Here is an 18222-nt window from a genome sequence, read left to right as displayed (position 1 = left end):
TGAGTAGCGTCACCACGGACCCTAGCCACTTTGGCGACACCACAGACCCTGGGTAAAAGTGGCTAAGACCCACCCACGTCTGGCTGTGCGTGGCGAGCCCGTGTCCAGGGAAAAGGGCATCCTGGTGGTTGAGCTGAGCCCGGGGTAGGTTTGGACCCTTCGGGGCCCCCCGGGCGAGGCAACACACCACTTTGGCCCCTGCTTTCTATAGACGGGTGTCCTGGCTTGGCCCGACCAGGATGATTCAGTCAGTCGCCACATCTTCTACTATCCCCTCTTATCTTTCTCTTTTCTCTGCTCTTCTTTTATTCCTTTTCACCTTCTTTGGCGGCAAGGGCTAACCTTGGGTGGCGATAGACCCCTTGTCCGGATCCACACTAGGTTATAGTGCCTGGGCAGCACTGGTAGTGTAATGTTGTCAGCAAAGCCATATTTGTTATGGCACATTGCCTACCCCCGTGTTGGGCTCCGTGGTGGGTGGTGCACCCGGGGCACCGAAATTCTCTCCCATCTCTATGGGTACTAAACAAAAAACCTTTCTTGATCGGCCCCCCAAAAGGGGCCGCACCGAAGTACATGCGATTAATACTACTAGATCTGCAGAAAAATTTCCAAGATTCCTTGTGATGCACTCTGAGAGTGAGAAACCTTTGGCGAAACTGTCACCATTCCTTGTTTCCAAAACACTTGAGTCCATTGTTGGAAAGAACTTCTCTGCCAAGAAAATGACATCCGGAGATCTGCTCGTTGAGATAAAAACCAGTGAACGGAGCACAGCACTCTTATCCCTAAATTCCGTTTCTGACTATAAAGTGACAGTCACTCCCCACCGTACATTGAACACAGTAAAAGGTGTGATTTCTGAAGATGACCTCCTCGAAAGTACAGAAGATGAACTCGTAGATGGCCTCAGTGACCAAGGAGTTGTCGCTGCAAAGCGAATCTCCCTTCGTCGAGAGGGGCAAGAGATCAAAACAAAACATGTCATTTTGACTTTCGAGTTGAGCAAAGTTCCCGAGTCAATCAAGGCTGGGTACTTGAACTGTAGAGTACGGCCATATGTGCCAAACCCCAGGAGATGTTTCCATTGCCAGAGGTTCGGCCATAGTGCCCAGAGCTGCAGGGGCAAGACCACCTGCGCCAAGTGCGGTCAGAACGATCACCCGTCAGACAACTGCGCAAACCCACCACACTGCGTCAACTGTGGCGAACCACACGCCGCTTACTCCCGTTCTTGTAAAAAATGGAAAGAAGACAAGGAAGTAATTACCCTCAAAGTAAAAGAAAACATCTCGTTTCCTGAGGCCAGGAAGCGACTTTCTTTTCTACAGAAAGGATCCTTTGCTACGGTAACACGCACAGGGGGCGTGTCACCGAAAACCTCGGTGGGAACCCAGGTCTGTCCCAAAGACCTGGCAGCCCCGCCGACACCCCCTGCCCCCCCAAGGTCGGCTCCACGACCAAGTTTGTCGTTGGAGCCAAAAGGTTCACGGTGCCTGAATGGTGCTGCCGCGCCTCTCTTAAAGGAGGCAATGGACACCATGGCACCAAAGGAGGTATCCCCTCCAAAGGCATCAGGGGTGGTGCCTCTCGCACCACCCTCAGTCCTTAAAGAGGGTCCGTCGCAGACCACCTCCTCTAAGGAGCTGGAGCGGACACCCTCGTCGTCTGCTCGCTCTTCAGGCCGAGGCAGGGCTTTGCCCACTCCCGCCTCGACCAGCTCTCGAAAGCCTGGCCAGCTGGACGAGGCATACTCGACCGCAAGCCAGCAGTCAGTAGATGAAATGATGGATGAGAGCATGCCACCCTCTGACGACGACCTGGTCCCTTCAGGTGCTGAGTCATCAGTACCTTTTCAGGTCGTAGAAAAGAAAAAGAAAAATAAACTTCTTAGAATTTTGCCCCCAAAGGGATCGTAGTCCCTTTAGAAATGAATCATAAGCAAGTGTCCACTTAGTTATCTTGCGGTGTCCTAAAGGCCAGTTATAATTTTAATTTTAATTTCCAGTTTTAATCTTCACCATGTCTCTGTTTTTACAGTGGAACTGTCGTGGGCTTTTTTGTAATTATGATGATGTCACTTTTTTATTAGACGAACACCGCCCTGCTGCCTTCTGTCTGCAGGAGACGCATCTTAAAGAAACTAGGTCAAATGTACTCCGCCATTATCAAGTGTTTAGACAAGATAGGTTGCACTCCTCTGTGGCGTCTGGTGGTGTTGCTGTAGTTGCCCAGCGCATAACCCCATCTGCCGAAGTGGCTCTCTACACCCCTCTCGAGGCTGTGGCTGCCCGAATACTGCTAGACCGGGTGATTACCGTTTGTTCAGTGTACATATCACCGGGATACCAGCTGCAGTACGAAGAGCTAGAGGATCTTGTTAGTCAGCTCCCGGCTCCATACTTAATTTTAGGCGATTTTAATGCACACAACCCATTGTGGGAGAGTGGTAAACGGGATGCTAGAGGAGCACTTGTTGAACGCTTTCTTCTTTCCACGGGACTGTGCTTACTTAACACTAAAGAAGCCACACACTTTAGTTCAGCAACCAGGACTTTTACTTCCATCGACCTTTCTATCTGCCATCCTTCACTATACTCGCTGTTTTCATGGAGGGTCATCCCAAACCCATATGGAAGTGACCATTTTCCAATTATTTTAGAGTTTAAGAGTCCTCCTGCTGGTCTTCAAACGCGTACCCCTCGTTGGAAGTTTGAGAGGGCTGACTGGGCAACTTTTAGCAGCTCTTCAGTTTTAGCTTGTTCATCACTTGATGATCTTTCCATCGATGATGTCACTCTGCATATCACTCGACACATATTACAGGCCGCAATCATCGCCATTCCCATGACGTCCTCGCATCTCCCAAAAAGGCCGAAGGCGTGGTGGAATAAAGACTGCCGCCAGGCAAAAAAGGAACAGAATCGTGCATGGGGTATCTTTAGGCGTTACCCTACTTCAAGTAATCTGGTTGGTTTTAAAAGAAAAAGGGCACAGTCAAGGTTTATTCGAAGACAAGCCAAGCGGCAAAGCTTTAGAGGATATGCCTCTTCAATCAATAGCAGTGCATCTATAAAGGAAGTTTGGGACCGCGTGCATAAAATTGAGGGTTCCTACGGCGCTTTCTCTGTCCCACTCTTGTGCCGGAATGGAATATGTCCTGCAAGCCTTGACGAACAGGCTGACATTCTTGGTGAGCACTTCGAATTTGTTTCTAGTTCCGAACACTATACGCAATCATTTAGGTGGCATAAGCTACATGCAGAAAAAAAGATTGTGCCTACGACCGGTGGTTTGCATGAGCCTTATAACTCTCTTTTCATGCTGCATGAACTGCATATGGCTCTCGATTCGTCCGGACAGACTGCCCCTGGACCGGACGGTATCCACTATCAAATGCTTCAGCACCTTCATCCATCTACTCTAGAGCTCATCTTGTATCTTTTCAACCGAGTTTGGGTCGAGGGTCTTTTCCCATTGTCCTGGAAGGCTGCCGTCATTATCCCCCTTTTAAAGCCAGGAAAAGATCCTGCCTGTGCCTCCAGCTTCAGGCCTATAGCACTAACTAGCTGTCTTTCGAAGACATTAGAAAGGATGATCAACAGAAGGCTGATGTTTTATTTGGAGAGTAATAATCTTCTTGACAGGTACCAATGTGGCTTTCGTTCAGGACGATCCACGGTCGACCACCTAGTTCGTTTTGAGACTGTTGTGCGAGAGGCATTTGTAAACAAGCAGCATTGTGTCTCTGTCTTTTTTGACCTGGAAAAGGCATTTGATACAACCTGGCGCCATGGCATACTGCAGGATCTGTTCAGCTTAGGTGTACAGGGCCGAATGTTAAGTGGCATTCAGAGTTATCTTCAAAACCGGACTTTTCGCGTGAAGCTTGGGACAACTTTTTCTAGAGAATTTTCACAGCAAAATGGAGTACCTCAAGGTGGTGTACTTAGCGTCACTCTTTTTATTGTGAAGATGAACTCAATTGTCCGCGCAATAGCTCCATCTGTTCAGTACTCACTGTACGTCGATGATCTGCAGATTTCTGTATCGTCTTGTAATCCATCCATATGTGAACGTCGGCTCCAGCTCACAATCAACAACTTGGTCAAATGGGCTGATGTCAACGGTTTTAAATTTTCTCCTGAGAAGGCCGTCTGTGTGAGTTTCTCACGTCGCCGCGGAGTTTTGCACGAACCTTCTTTGACTATGTATGATGTTCCTATCCCAGTGAAAACTGAACAGAAGTTTTTAGGTCTTATATTTGATTCCAAATTGACTTTTGTTCCGCATGTCAAGAGCCTGAAGATGAAGTGTTTTAAATCGCTTAATATACTTAAGGTCCTGTCGCATGTGTCCTGGGGTGCTGACCGTCTTTGTCTCTTGCGTATCTATCGGTTGGTCGTTCGATCCCAACTTGATTACGGTTGTATTGTGTATGGTTCTGCTCGGACATCGGTTCTCAAAATGCTGGACCCTGTTCATCATCAGGGGTTGCGGCTTGCTACCGGTGCTTTTCGCACATCTCCTGTTCTCAGTCTATACGCAGAAGCAAACGAGCTCTCTCTGGAGAAAAGAAGATGTGAACTGGGCTTCACATATTTTATGCGAATTAGATCGGTTCCTAACCATCCAACCTTACACTGTATGGAACGAATACGCTACCAGCGAACCTTCAGTAACAAGCCTTCAGTTGTTCCACCTCTTGCCATGAGGGTTCGCAGTTCTGCGGAGTCTGTAGGACTGGACGTGTTGCCTCCAGTTGTACAGTGTTTGAGTTCGGCAGCCCCTTGGGACCTAGTTCCCATTCAGTGCGAACTGGAGCTAACGAAATTCAACAAAAAAGACACTCCTCGCGAAGTCCTGAGACAAGAATTCCTTGAACTCCAAGCACAGTATCACGACTTTATAAGCTTTTACACTGATGGTAGTAAAACTGATTCCTCTGTGGGTAGCGCAGTGATCGGGCCTGGGATGCAGCTTGTCCGGAGAATAAATGACAGTGCCTGTAGTTTTACAGCAGAGCTCTATGGCTTACTCCTCGCCACAGATAAGATCCTCAAACAAAAGCTTCACAAGTCAATTGTTTACACCGACTCACTTAGTGCTTTACGAGCTCTTGCCAGAGTGGGAAATGATCGCAATCCACTCGTAATAGAAATAAAGAACAGGCTAATTTCAGCTGCTAAACGGAAGAAAATAATACTATGCTGGGTTCCTTCACATGTCGGAATTGCCGGGAATGAGGATGCTGACAGAGCAGCAAGTACTGCTAAGGATCGAGAAGTCGACCTGTGGAAAATACCTTACAGAGACTATAGGCATGTTCTGAAATTTTCCATAAGACGCAAGTGGCAAGTGGAATGGGACCGAGAAATAAACAATAAGTTGCGCGCAGTAAAACCACTACTTCAGGAATGGGAGAGTGCACGACACCGCGAGCGTTTTTATGAGGTGGTTTTGTGCCGACTGCGAATTGGTCATACCCGTCTTACCCATGGGCATCTTTTGCGTGGGGAGGATGCTCCGGAGTGTGAGCACTGCTGCATTCGGTTAAGCATCCTACATATCTTACTTGTATGCCCTTTGTATGACCAAGAACGCCACAGACACTTTGCTAAGGTTTACCAAGAGCATACACCATTACATCTCGCCCTTTTACTCAGCGATGAGCCGTTGATTCCACACAAGTGTGTTTTCAACTTTCTTAAGGATATAAGACTCCTGGACCAGCTATAATTTTAATAGTTCATCGTATTCATTGCCACGTCTTATGCACTTGTACTTTCATGATCATTGTTTTATTAAATTACAAGCTACTATAGCTCTTTCTTCTCTTCAACCTTGATTCAGCAATAGTCCTAGTTGTTGGCGCATTATAGCCTTGGTCGCTGCTGCGCCATTAAACCGCAATCAATCAATCAATCAATCAAGTAAAGTCCAAGTTTTTTAAACCTAGTTGAACTAGTACTTTAAGTATAACATACTTTTGCTGCTTTACAACACTACTTGTTTATTTTTTTAATTTTTGTTTTGTAAGAACGGCGGGGGAATTGGTGTGATTTCTTGAACGATCGCCGAATCTAGGAAGACCGGCATATTCTGAGTTTTGGGATGAAAGGCAACGCAAAGAGATTAACTTTACGTTGCCCTTATGAACGTGACTTTTCAAGTACAGCGCAAACTACGGTAGCACCTGGTGAGCTTCAGACCTGGTGCTGCATTTTGTTGCTTCCTCTGAGTGAGGATGCGAGTGTGCACTTCGTGTAGCGGGAGAGAGTTCCTACGTTGCAGAGAATTGGGGATAAGCCCCGTCATCAAATGCCTCAAGTCTCCTTCAGCTTCGGGACACAAAAAAATGCCAGTCTTCGGCGTTAAACCGCAATTACTCGGCCTTACTTGCGACATGTCTTTCCGCTCCCCTCGCCTCGCAGCAGGGTTCTTGCAGTGGGGGCTCGTGAAAACTTTATGGGGTTTCGGACCCTCCCAACCATCCCCCCCCTGCCTCCGCCACATGCTTCTGCCTCCTTCCAAATATCAGCTGATCTTACAAGAGTTTATATTTTTTTTTTTGTGGAGGAATGTTTGTTGATAAGCAAACCTGCCACAAACATTGGAAAGTAATTTGTAATTTGAGTAGAGTTACTCGGAAACAGTAATAAAGTAAATTACTGATTACTGAAATAAAAATGAAATTGGAAATTACTAAACTACTTTGAAAAGTAGCTAAACTACAGTAACGTAATTAGAGTAGTTGTCTGCTTTAAGCAAACCGTCACCGAGTTCGGCGTACCCCAACAGGTGAGCGCTTAAAAGCATGCTTTAGAGGCTCCGGTAGTGCGGTACGCGGAACACGGTAGCAGTTTGCTAAAAGTCCATATAATGTAACCAGATAAAAAGGAATTCATTCACTGCGATTTGCTAGAATGTTATTGGTGTTAAACTGGCGAATAGGCACATTATCTTCTTGACATACTGGCGACATCCCTGTATTGTTGAGGCTGAATCATGCCTGTAGCGTATTTCTGATTTATTGTTGATTCAGAATTGTATTGAAGCTGTATTTTCACCTCCTACAACTGAATATATCTCTTCGCTTGTTGCAAAACCGCTAAAAAGCTCTCTTACACCAAGATTTATTTTACGGGTTCTACGAGTGCTGGCAATGAAACCGCCTCGGGTGCTCCTAGAATACAAACCAATGGACAACACTCAACACGTGAAGCGCCAAAAATGCCTTCATTGTTCAGAAAACACAAAAGCAACACTGCCTAGCTCAAGGGATTCTGCGTGTTAATCTTTTTTTTTAATTTTTTTATGTGCCCGAAGCATCCCAGTTAACAAATCGTAAGTGAAAATGACATCCTTTGAGTCACTTCTAAGTTGTCGTTTCTAATAAACATTCTAGAAGCTTGCGGCATCAAGCACGAAAGGGAAGACCGATGTATTAGTCAAACATCGGTTCCTTTGCATTGAAAAGACATTTCCTTCTTTGACTTGCGTTGATAGACAATGATTGAATTATTACCGTTGTTGATTGTGTTTCTTTCCATTAAATGTATGAGTTGAAAGTCATCGCTTGTCATTGATCCTTCTATTACCTTCTGTCCTAGTCGTTTTCGCGCTGTGTTTCGTTTTTCGAACCAACAAAATACTAATCGGCCAGTGTATTTTGTACCTCATTTTGATTAAAGCAGACTAATTTCCACATTAAAAATTAAATACTCAACCTGTACTTTTATGAAAAATGATGTCCATTGATATTCCTTACACGACACAACTTTCCCAATTTTCCAAAATAATTTTGTGTCAGTTTAATTTATTCGGTCAACGAGGGTGTAGTGGTTGCCTGGTGATTGAATGGTGAACAAATTGAAAAGCAGAGCTCATTAAGCTTTCTAACTGCCGGAATCGTTCAAAGCAGGAATACGGTCCGGTTTGAATATTTGCTTAACAAACAAAAGTTTTAATAGATTCCAATGTCCTATTTTGCGTTTTAATTTTGAACAATAATTAACCTTGTGGTGAGGTGAAGGTAAGCAGTAACCCAATATTTTGGAGTATAAGAATTGCTCAAAAACAGTCGATTTAAGTCTAAAGCCTAACTTATTCTGGAAAAATCAAAACATTAGGTTCCTTTGCTCAGCAGCACCCAAATGTCCTAGAAACTCAAACTTAATTCGTTGCATAGTTATTAAATTGCCTTGACCGTAACCGAACAGTTTTTTTGTTTTTTTTTTGTTTTGTTTTGAGTGTTTGGCTTGGGTTGTTGGTATTTTAAACTATAGGTAAGTTTCCTTGTGCAATACCCGCATTTTATTTCAGAAAGCTCTAGCACGTTTTATTCGCTTATAAGTTGGTTAATTGATTGCGATATCCAGTCCGTCTTGATTATCGTCTTGATTATTGTATATGGCCAAGCAGAGCTAAAAAAAAGAGATGAATAAATGTCTTTTATGTGCAACGTCACAGACTGCGTGTGCCTGGGAGCGCATATTCTATGAAGACAAATAAACAATATTTAGATGAGGAATTTAGTGGAATGATAATTTCGTTGTTTTTTTTCAAAATAACATTCTTACTCTTTTTTGTTTAATGAGGGTTTTGTTATATCTACGAGATTTTTCATCTGGGTCTTTCAACCGTGAATAGCGATTGACGCCTCTTTTCTGAAGCTTGTCGTGCTACTTCGCCGTGCAGGCCGTTTTGTGTTTTAAAGTTTTATAACTTTCTGTCTATTTATTTTACATTCATAAAGTTTATGTCAACTTAAATTGCTGTTCTTTCACTACCATTTAAAGTGTCGATATTACTTTTATTCTTATTTGTTAGTTTAATCTTTAACTTTCATTATATTATCTATGATATTAAAGTTTTTTCTCTTGATTTACAACATCCGAAAGTTCACGATAATTTATATGAACGGTCTGCTGGATGTTTTGAATTAAGAGAGTAAGCAATAAATTGTACAGGGAATGCACATTTATAATACAAAAATAAATTCCAAATCGATTTCTTCGTGCCATAGAACTGAATCACGTCAACTAATGAAAGTAACCAGACATTCAATTACGAAGAATCGCTTGATATTATATTTTGCAGAAACTATATACATATGGACAGATTACAGGTGAAGTTCAGTATTCAATCTAAATCATTTCCCATCCAGTTACAGCAAGTTGCAGTTTTCTAATCTCAACTACAGATGGCGACACGGGATCAAGAATAGCTTGATTTGCATTTGTCGTCATGTGCCACTTGGAACGCCGCGTGAGATACAGAAATGGCACCAGAAGTGCGGATGTCAGAAGCCTGGAGGCTCGCAGTGAGAGAGCCAGAGATATAAAGACAAGAAGCGCGAGGCTGCGAGCGGAACACGGGCGCTATTGCGCAACTTCCACTCTGCATCGGTATCCCCAAACAAAACTGACGCCTTGAAAGGAATTCCGATGGAGGTAATCAATCCCACAACGTTTGAAAATACAGTTTTTTTTTTCTTACCGATCGCGTGAATCACTTTCGCAATCGCACTATGGCTTGTTGGAATGGTGCGAATATAATTAGTTTCAAAGCCGATTTTGTGGCCTTTAACCGAAAATTATGTATAAACATGGTCTCGCTGGCTCTGGGGCAAAGCGCAGGCCTAGGGGTCCCCATTTGGCCGGCTTTAATCCCCTACTAGGTGCCCGCAATCTGGCGGAAGCGTATTGCTACGAATCCGCCCTGCAACTGAGGTTCCTGTTGCAGGAACAATAGATCTCGAGTTAATAAAAGAATTAACGAGCATTTTTTTTTCTTTTTTATTATTTTTTGCTATGCCGTGCCAGATGTTTTTCATTGAATTTTGACTTCGCTTTGCCTCAGGTCAGGGTGCAGCGAACACTACGGGCCGACAAAGCCATTAAAGTATTTCCAAGCTTGCACGGTCATGCAGTTTGTTTTTTGTTTTGTTCTTGCGATCATGGGGGGGGGGGGGGGGGGGGGGGGGCTACACCAAATGTAGCCAATACGGAGTGACATTGCATCTTTAGTGTGCTTTAACATTTTTTGTATTGTTCTTTAGTCTATAATTTTTATTGTGATTGCTTATGATGAAACAGTGCATAGCTGTCGGTCTTATGGGAAAATATTGTATATGCATCTCAGGATCTCAGGACACTCATGGTGGGCAGTGATAACCCCTTATTATTTTAATTTGTATATAATAACTAATTGTTTTTCTGGTATATTCAAAAAAATGAATATAATGTTTATTACTAAGCGTTAGCTTTGTAAACTGTGCGCTGCTGGAAAGCGCTGCTTTGGGGACAGAGACCTTTGTCAGGCTATGAGGCTTTAGTCCCTCTCTCCATTTCGGTTGATTTCGGAAAAAATAAACATTCATTCATTCATTCATTCATTCATTCATATATATATATACCTCAATACTTTTAACCACGCTGTACACTTTGATATGAAAGACTGCCCCGCCTCTTCTGGAACGTTTTAATTTTTGTTTCATTATTATGTGTGTATCGCGAACATATTTCCTCCTATGTTGTCACAGAATACTTGCATCATCTGTACTCTAGATCGCAAGTATGAGACTTTATTTAGTTTCGTAGCCGCCTCGGAAACAACAAGGGAAAGCGCTGGACTACAGATCCCCAGACGTCCAATGATTATACCTAATCATGAAACGTCCGATCTCACCCTTGCGTCATTCACGATGAAGAATGCACATAAAAACTGTTAACATTTGCTTTATCTACTGACGGCTAGCTCTTGGTTAGCTCAGTTGGTAGAGCGCTTCACCAGTAGTGAGAGGTACCGGGATTAATTCCTAGACCAGCCGGATATTTTCAGCGGCAACAAGCGCCATGGGGAGAGGTGTTCTCCATTTTAGGTAGAATTAAGTTCATTTGAGCGTAAACCTGGTCCAGTTTGGAGATTTCCCATACATTACTATATGTAATTTATATCGCAAATTGTGTGCAGTGTTAACAAGCATACGGGAACGTTACTTGTTTCGGCTCAGTCAATTATCTCTCACTTTAGTGAATCATTTTCTAAATTCGTGCACTTAAGCCTGTACATCGTAGCTGGGTGGGAAAGAAATAAAAAGTGGATAAATCATATTTATTTTTATTGAAATCTGATTTCTCTTATATAGATAAGCGCTGTAGGATTTAAATACAACACGTTATCTTAAAATTATGTTTTCTGCTATTGAACTCGGGCAAATTCTGCTGATTTGCGCAAGAACAATTTTTTCGAGCGCAATGTGGTAATTTGGTTTTAAAATAGAAGCAGTAAGCTCGTTTAAGACAAAAGGAATATACTGGCCGATTCAAGATCACCCCTAGATTTAAAACTCGCTATGTATATCTGTGACTGTCAATCCCTCTCTTTACCGGTTTGTGTATTTGTGAGCGTGCGCACACTTCTTGTGTGTTTCCATTCTGCGCATTTTAATTTGCTTGCATTGAATACCACGGAACTGAACGAATGAAGTGAAAGGTAGAAACAAAGCTCCCCTGTATAATTTGCTCAGAGAAATACCTTATTTCGCTTATCTTGAGCCTCACAAAAATTTGTTTTCGCTTAGTTTTTTTAAAAATAAATACACAATTAATTCGCATGAAAAACATCAAGTTACAAAAATTATAGTAAAAATATATTATTTTTTTAGTAAAGGTATGAATTAAATCATCGCAGTAAAGCTTGAGTACGTTTTCATATAACGATTTACATTAAGATTTATACCATTTTGATTTGCACTTTCTACCGTGCTTCGAACGACCCTCTGCAGAAATTTGAAGATAAAGTATAGCCGCAAGTTCACAAAAACAACAAGTTTGCGGTGTTCGGTAGTTTCGAACATACGCTGAGTCGTAGGTTTCGTTCACAGCGATGAACCAACAGCGATGGCAGAATCACTAGGAAACTCATGCAACTTGTGTTTCGTTCACATCCTGCACACTTAAAATTTTTACACCCTTAATCGTGTAAATGGCTCGTCCTCTGGCTAACGCCTTTATTCGTGTAAGGGTGTTAGCCGCCGGAGGTGGTGAAAATCGTGTTAACTGCTAACACCCTAAAAACAATATGGCGGCCAGTATGCGACAGGCGATACGAGCCTGGCGAGCCGTACGCGGCTTCTCGCCGGAGCAAGAGCATACGGCTCGCACGCTCGTTTGGTGTCATCTGTAGGCGCAAAAAACTTTCCAAACATCTCTATGTCCAAGCGCCAACACCGCAAATAATACGAGTAAGGCCAAAACCGCTGGAGACTGAACAGCCGAGACTGTCGCCGAAGTCTCGCTCGGCCTGCTCAATGCCGGTCGCATTTTCATCGCATCAGAAGCGCTTATAAAGAAGGGATAGCTTTACAAAACACTGACAGGCTGGCTTTATTGAACAAAACGCCCACTTGCCGTGGACAAGTTGACAACGAATCGCTCCGACACCCTCTGTCGACAGCGGCTAGGAGGTATCGCACTCGCGCTCCGTGCGGCTCTCGATTAACTATAGCCTGTGCTCACCTCTGTTACGTGCGTTATCCACTCATGAACGTTTGTGCGTGAACAGCGGCATTCAGCACCTAGAACACGCGCTGGGGAAGCCGCCTAACCTCCTTTTGTTGCAATCAGGCAGCATAACACGGCGACACAGCTGCCAGCGGAACCGAACAACTCGGAGCGATCAACACGACGGATGGATTAATGGCATCCAGCCCTCTAATACCTCTAATAGTTATAGATCACCAACCGCCACACTTTTCAAATTGGGCGGCGACAACCCCCATCTAGCGACGAAAACAAAAAGTGATAAACATTTGAAAAAAGAAAACAGCAGTTATTTTGCTTCCCACCGCGCGGTTACACTCACTCACGACATCGACATACACACAACACTCTACTTACACACGCGCATACAAGCACTGATCAATAGCACAACACACAACAAATAGTACATACAACCTACTTATACAAACCGACAACTGCCCCGAGCGGTATATATGCCCTCCTATTTCGCGCATCGGTTAGCCCAGTGACCACGCTAGTCTTAATCAAGATATGAAAAGATTACGCCAATTTTATTTTTCAATAATATTTTTTCTGCATTTGTCTTAGGTAGGTACACATATCCCTTAATAACTTCTTACAGCATAATGTATTATAATGATACGCGCCTAACTTCTAGTAACTCAACGTGAGTAACGAGAAAAAAAAATTGTGTGAATTCTGTCTGGCAACCACACTCGCGGCGTGGTTGCTATGGCGACGCTGTCGGTACGCGCGCCGGCAGCCGTCCAGCTGGTTCGGCCGTTCGGCTGGTTCGGCTACGGCCGAGTGCGCGAGTCCACGGTGAACGCCGCGAACGCAATCGAAAAAACAAAGCGTCGACTACTGAAGCTGTACGTAATCGAGTTTCCGCCCGTTCGCTGCCGAATTCTTCGTAGTCTTCTTCCGCCCGTTCGAAAGGGAACAGCCTACCAGTACGATTACCGCCGTGGCTTCAGTGGCTTCATCTTCGGAGGGATCTGTCAAGTTCCAAAACGCGGGTGCATCAGGCAGCGCAACGTGGCGCGGTCCACGCACAAAGTCGGTAAGTAAACAAAACACTCAATGCCGTTCCATTCTTTTTTTTTTATTTTTTTTTTTTTATTTACGGGGGCGCGCGGTGTTTCTGGGTGGCTCAAGGTATGGTAAAGCAACCGGAAAAATCGGCGCCTGATCGACCATGGGGTGAAAATTTCAAGGCGTATCGTACGCAAACGACAGCGTTTGCCAGCGGAAGACTCGGTCGTCCGTGGCGAACGCATTTTTAGTATTTTTAAGGATGTTCTAGCTGCAAAAGAAAGGAGCGCCTTAAAATTTCACAAGGTAAAATACACTGCTGAGGAAACGACGCCCCTTTGCGTGCAGGCGCCGATTTTTCCGGCAGAGTTTAGCGCGCTGTGAAATGCAGTGTGCATTTAGGGAGAGTTTTGGCATAATATAATGTTGCTCATTGGAAATAAAAAAAAGAAATGCTGGCATCATATGTTTACACACTCTTAGTCATTTTTGGAATCTTATAGCGAGTTCGTTTCACACGCACTGGCACCGTTCGAGTTCTCTCCCAGAATGCATCGCACTCACAGAGTGTTGCACGGAAAACTGGACTCAAACGAACTCGCCAAATGCACCGAGTGCAGAAGACTGATGCTGCCGCCATCTATGTTGTAGAAAAGGTACCGACTTCAAACCGTAACTAGCGCCTTTCTGTTCCGAGTGATATGCGTGGGAATGCGAGAATGCAGTCGCTACCAACTTTTATCTACAAACGTTGGCAAATGCAACCTGTAGTTTATAGTTGCGATGTCTTCAAGCAGCTCGGCTGCCGTAGAGATAGTTACAGACGGCGTAAGATAGTTACAGACGGCGTAAATTTCCGCAACCAGCTGTCTACAAAGCAGCTGGTTGCGATCTTTCAATCCTTATAACCGTTTACACTGAAGAAAACTGATGATGCTGTCCGAGCAGAAGCTTGATCCGTTTGAGCATGGTATTATGCGTGAACCACTGAAAGGGTACGGCTTAAAACTAGCCTGTTGGAATATCCAGCGAAACTGGGACTTTCGATTTGGATCGTCATTATAGGTGGATTAGATATTAGCCTTGGTGAGGGCGTCGAGAACGAGAGCTTTCTCGAACAAAATACGACGAGGCAAGTTCGCTGCGTAGGTAAATGTTAAACATGATGATGTTGCCCAATCCTCGGGTAAAGTCACCATCTTTAGCTTTCTCTGATGCTTATTGGGCAGTCAGAGGTTTCTGCTGGGGGAGTTTTATCGACAAATGTTAAATTTTTCACCCGCACACGGATGGTGATAGACATCTCGGGGGCCGCTGTTGCGTTTGTTCGGAGCATTTCTTTACACACTGGTATATTTCAGCGTTTGTACGGCAACAGAGCGATTTAAAACCTGCAAATAAATCACGGGTTGCCAATAGGTGACCGGCGTTTGGCAGCAGCCTCAAAGAACTCTGGGTAATATTCACTTCCGGTTCGTAGCTAGCAGCCGACGCAGCCCCATGACGGCTACGGAAGCGTGTGCGGGTGTTGAAACCCGATCAATCCGGGCCACCTTCCTCTGCTGCTGGGTGACTTACAAACTTCTGAACGTCTCAAGTTACTTCTACGGATATGTTAAGTACTAATCGGTACGCAGAAGCATCGAGAACGGCCACGGAAGCGCAGAGCGAGTGCGGCAGGCGGCAAGCTGCACTCGCATCGCGCTTTCCGGATCTTCGCATGAAAACTCAGGTTGGGTGTTTCGTTTTCCTTTTGAGCCAACGTTTTTCATTTGGGTTCTGTTTATTTTTGATGGTTACGTTAGATCATATCACCGACTGAAATAGGCGCGAATGTAAGCCGTAAGACACGGCCAGCTGAAATGCCCGGTCGGAGGTCTGGCATACTTTTCTCATTTTGTTAGAACACCTAAGCCTTGGTAAGAAAATCTTCAGGCAATCAGAAGTTTAAGACGGGGAAAGAAGACGGTCAGACGGCGTTTCAAACTCAGTATGTTTTCTCGCGCGATTAAAACGCCACTTCCGTGCGAAAGTTAGTTTCGACGACACCTGACTACGTGACAATCCTTGCTTTTTAACACTCACGTGTTTTTGGTACTTCAACTAAGTTGTCCCCTGTGAACTACAATAACCCTCCGCCCCCCCCCCCCCTCCCCCCCTTCCCCCTTCCCGCGCGTTTTTTTTTTTTTAATGATGTCGAGTAAGAAAGCATGCACAAACGAGCACCGATTTTGATATGAGCTACGCAGGGTCGTACTACTGCTTTATTATCCGTCAATATGAAGGTGCTGCCCATTTGCTTTTGTTTCTTTATATTACAAAAAGCTGACCTGTCCTTTTGTTTATTTATATTATAGCAAGCCACCCATCCACGCCGCTTCCCGGGAACAGTCTGCGGCGGCTCATCACAGAAAATGTTAATCCGAGCTGTCGATGTAACGATTAAATGGCCTGGCAATGGCACTGTATGTTGATGAAACGTCGTGCCATGAACTGATTGCCTGCGAGATTGCATCCCGCGTTCTCGCAGATGCCTTGTACGACAAGCAGTGCTCACCCCTTCGCGGAATAATCGAGACGCTTTTGGTGGGTACCAAAAGACTGTCAGAGATCGTTATTTCCCGCGGGCCCTACCCGAAGAAAGAGAGAACACGTTGTACTGGCCTGTAACAATATTGGCCGCGCATGAACGGTCACCGACGTTTGTCTGTCACTGGTCATCTCGCTCTTTCACTCGCTTAACAGCGACGGCCCATCGTTGCTTCCATGCTTTGTTACACGGGAACTGGAACATCTTATGCCCTCTATGGCTTGCGTTAGAACGACGTACCGCGGAGCTGCAAGCCATTTTCACCGCGAATACAGCACGGCCACCACGGCTCTCGATGCAGCTGGACGAACCGCGACCGGCACCGGACGAACCGGAAGCGTGAAGTCACGTGGTGCCTCGCTTCGGATGACGAAACTTCCGGCTCAAACGCCGGTCACCAGACGCTCACAATTCAAGCTCGCGTTTGATTTCGTGGCCCGCGGGACGCGATTTCTATCAGAAAATCTACTTTTTGTTCCGTTAGGTTTCGCGACACATCGTAGCAGACGAACCCTCGTCGTCTGCTCCCGCTCCTCGCCGGCCCCACCGGAGCGAGGCATGACGGGATTGCATTTTGGCGCACTCTCGATTTTCTCGGTGCAGCGAGTGCATGCACGCATGGGGTGTCAGCGCTGAAACGAACTCGGAAAGTGCAACCACTCGTGGAGCGCCGGCCGAAACGAACCCGTTCCACGCTGCGAGTGGGCACGCGTGGGCACGAGTGCCGTGAAACGAACTCGCTATTAAGTACCCTTTTTGTGGCAGGTATTGGACGCCAGCACATTTTACGTAGGAACGAAGAGTGGAATCCGGCCAATTCCCTTCCACATTAACATCAAATGAGTGCTGTGAAAGCAAAGAAGAAAGTGAGGGTGAAACAGTTCCTGCAGTAGTAAGTGCCAGAAACAAGAAAAGTGCCCCGAAGTGGAAAATATACTCCCTTGAAAAGGATCCAAAAGAAATAGAGGTTATCAGGTATACCGCCGAGCGTCACAGACCTGGGCGGCTATGTTCGACAAATGTTTCGTTTCTCCTAAAAAGAAACGAAAGTGGTGGAACTGACGATATCACGTCTGATTGGTTAGAGGCTCAAAATGACGAAAGTTCCTCTTTCGTCACTTGAGCCTCTAGCCAATCGGACGCGATATCGCCAGTTCCGTTTCTTTTTAGGAGAAACGAAACATTCGTCGAACATAGCCCCCCTGGACACTCCATTTCAGTTTTTTAAATGCCCATGCCCTGATGAGCTGTTTACAGCGATATTTGAGGGGACCATCCTGTATTGAACTCAATGCCACCATGAACACCATTTTTGGGTTCTGGTCACACCTCCACGCAGGATGTCCTGCTTCAGATCAAGGATATCCTTGACAGAATCTCCTGTACGACAACGCGGGCGGTCCTGGCCCTGGATATAAAGGGCGCCTTTGACAACGTCAGTCACACGCTGGTGTTCGAGAACTTGGCCTCAACTGGGTGCGGGCCCCGGATGTATGATTATGTGCGGGACTTCCTGAGCAACTGGATGGCCACCATCGGCATCGAGTCCATCCGCACAAGCACCATCCCGATACCGAGCAAGGGCAACCGGCAAGGCTCGGTCCTGTCACCCACCTTGTTACCTGGCGATGTGCAAGCCGCCTCCTCTACTGGAACGGATTCCCCGGATGAAGCATACACTCTATGCCACTCTATGTGGACGACCTGACGATTTGGGCTACGTCGGGATCGGACAGCGGGAGGCAAGACTTCCTCGAAGAAGTCATTGAGACGGTGCAGAACTACCTCGAGGCCGGCAACCTCCAGCGCGCCCCCGATAAGTCTCAGCTGTTGCTCCTCCGCGCGGGCAAGCCAATTCCCGAAGAAGAAGAAGGCGGACATCCGCCTCACGTTAAAGGATGGTACCCCCGTGCCGGTGGTGAAGCGGGTTCGGATACTGGGGCCTTCACCTCCAGCGGGACGGCGGAGCCAAGTACACGGTCGACCGACTCGTCAAGACAACCACGCAAGTCATGCGCATGGTGAGAAGGATAACGAGTCACAGACACGGGCTCTAGGAGTCGGACCTGA

This window comes from Ixodes scapularis, unplaced genomic scaffold (assembly GCF_016920785.2).
Source record: "Ixodes scapularis isolate PalLabHiFi unplaced genomic scaffold, ASM1692078v2 PGA_scaffold8__174_contigs__length_109621045, whole genome shotgun sequence".
Lineage (NCBI taxonomy): Eukaryota > Metazoa > Arthropoda > Arachnida > Ixodida > Ixodidae > Ixodes > Ixodes scapularis.
This window is presented reverse-complemented; position numbering follows the sequence as displayed.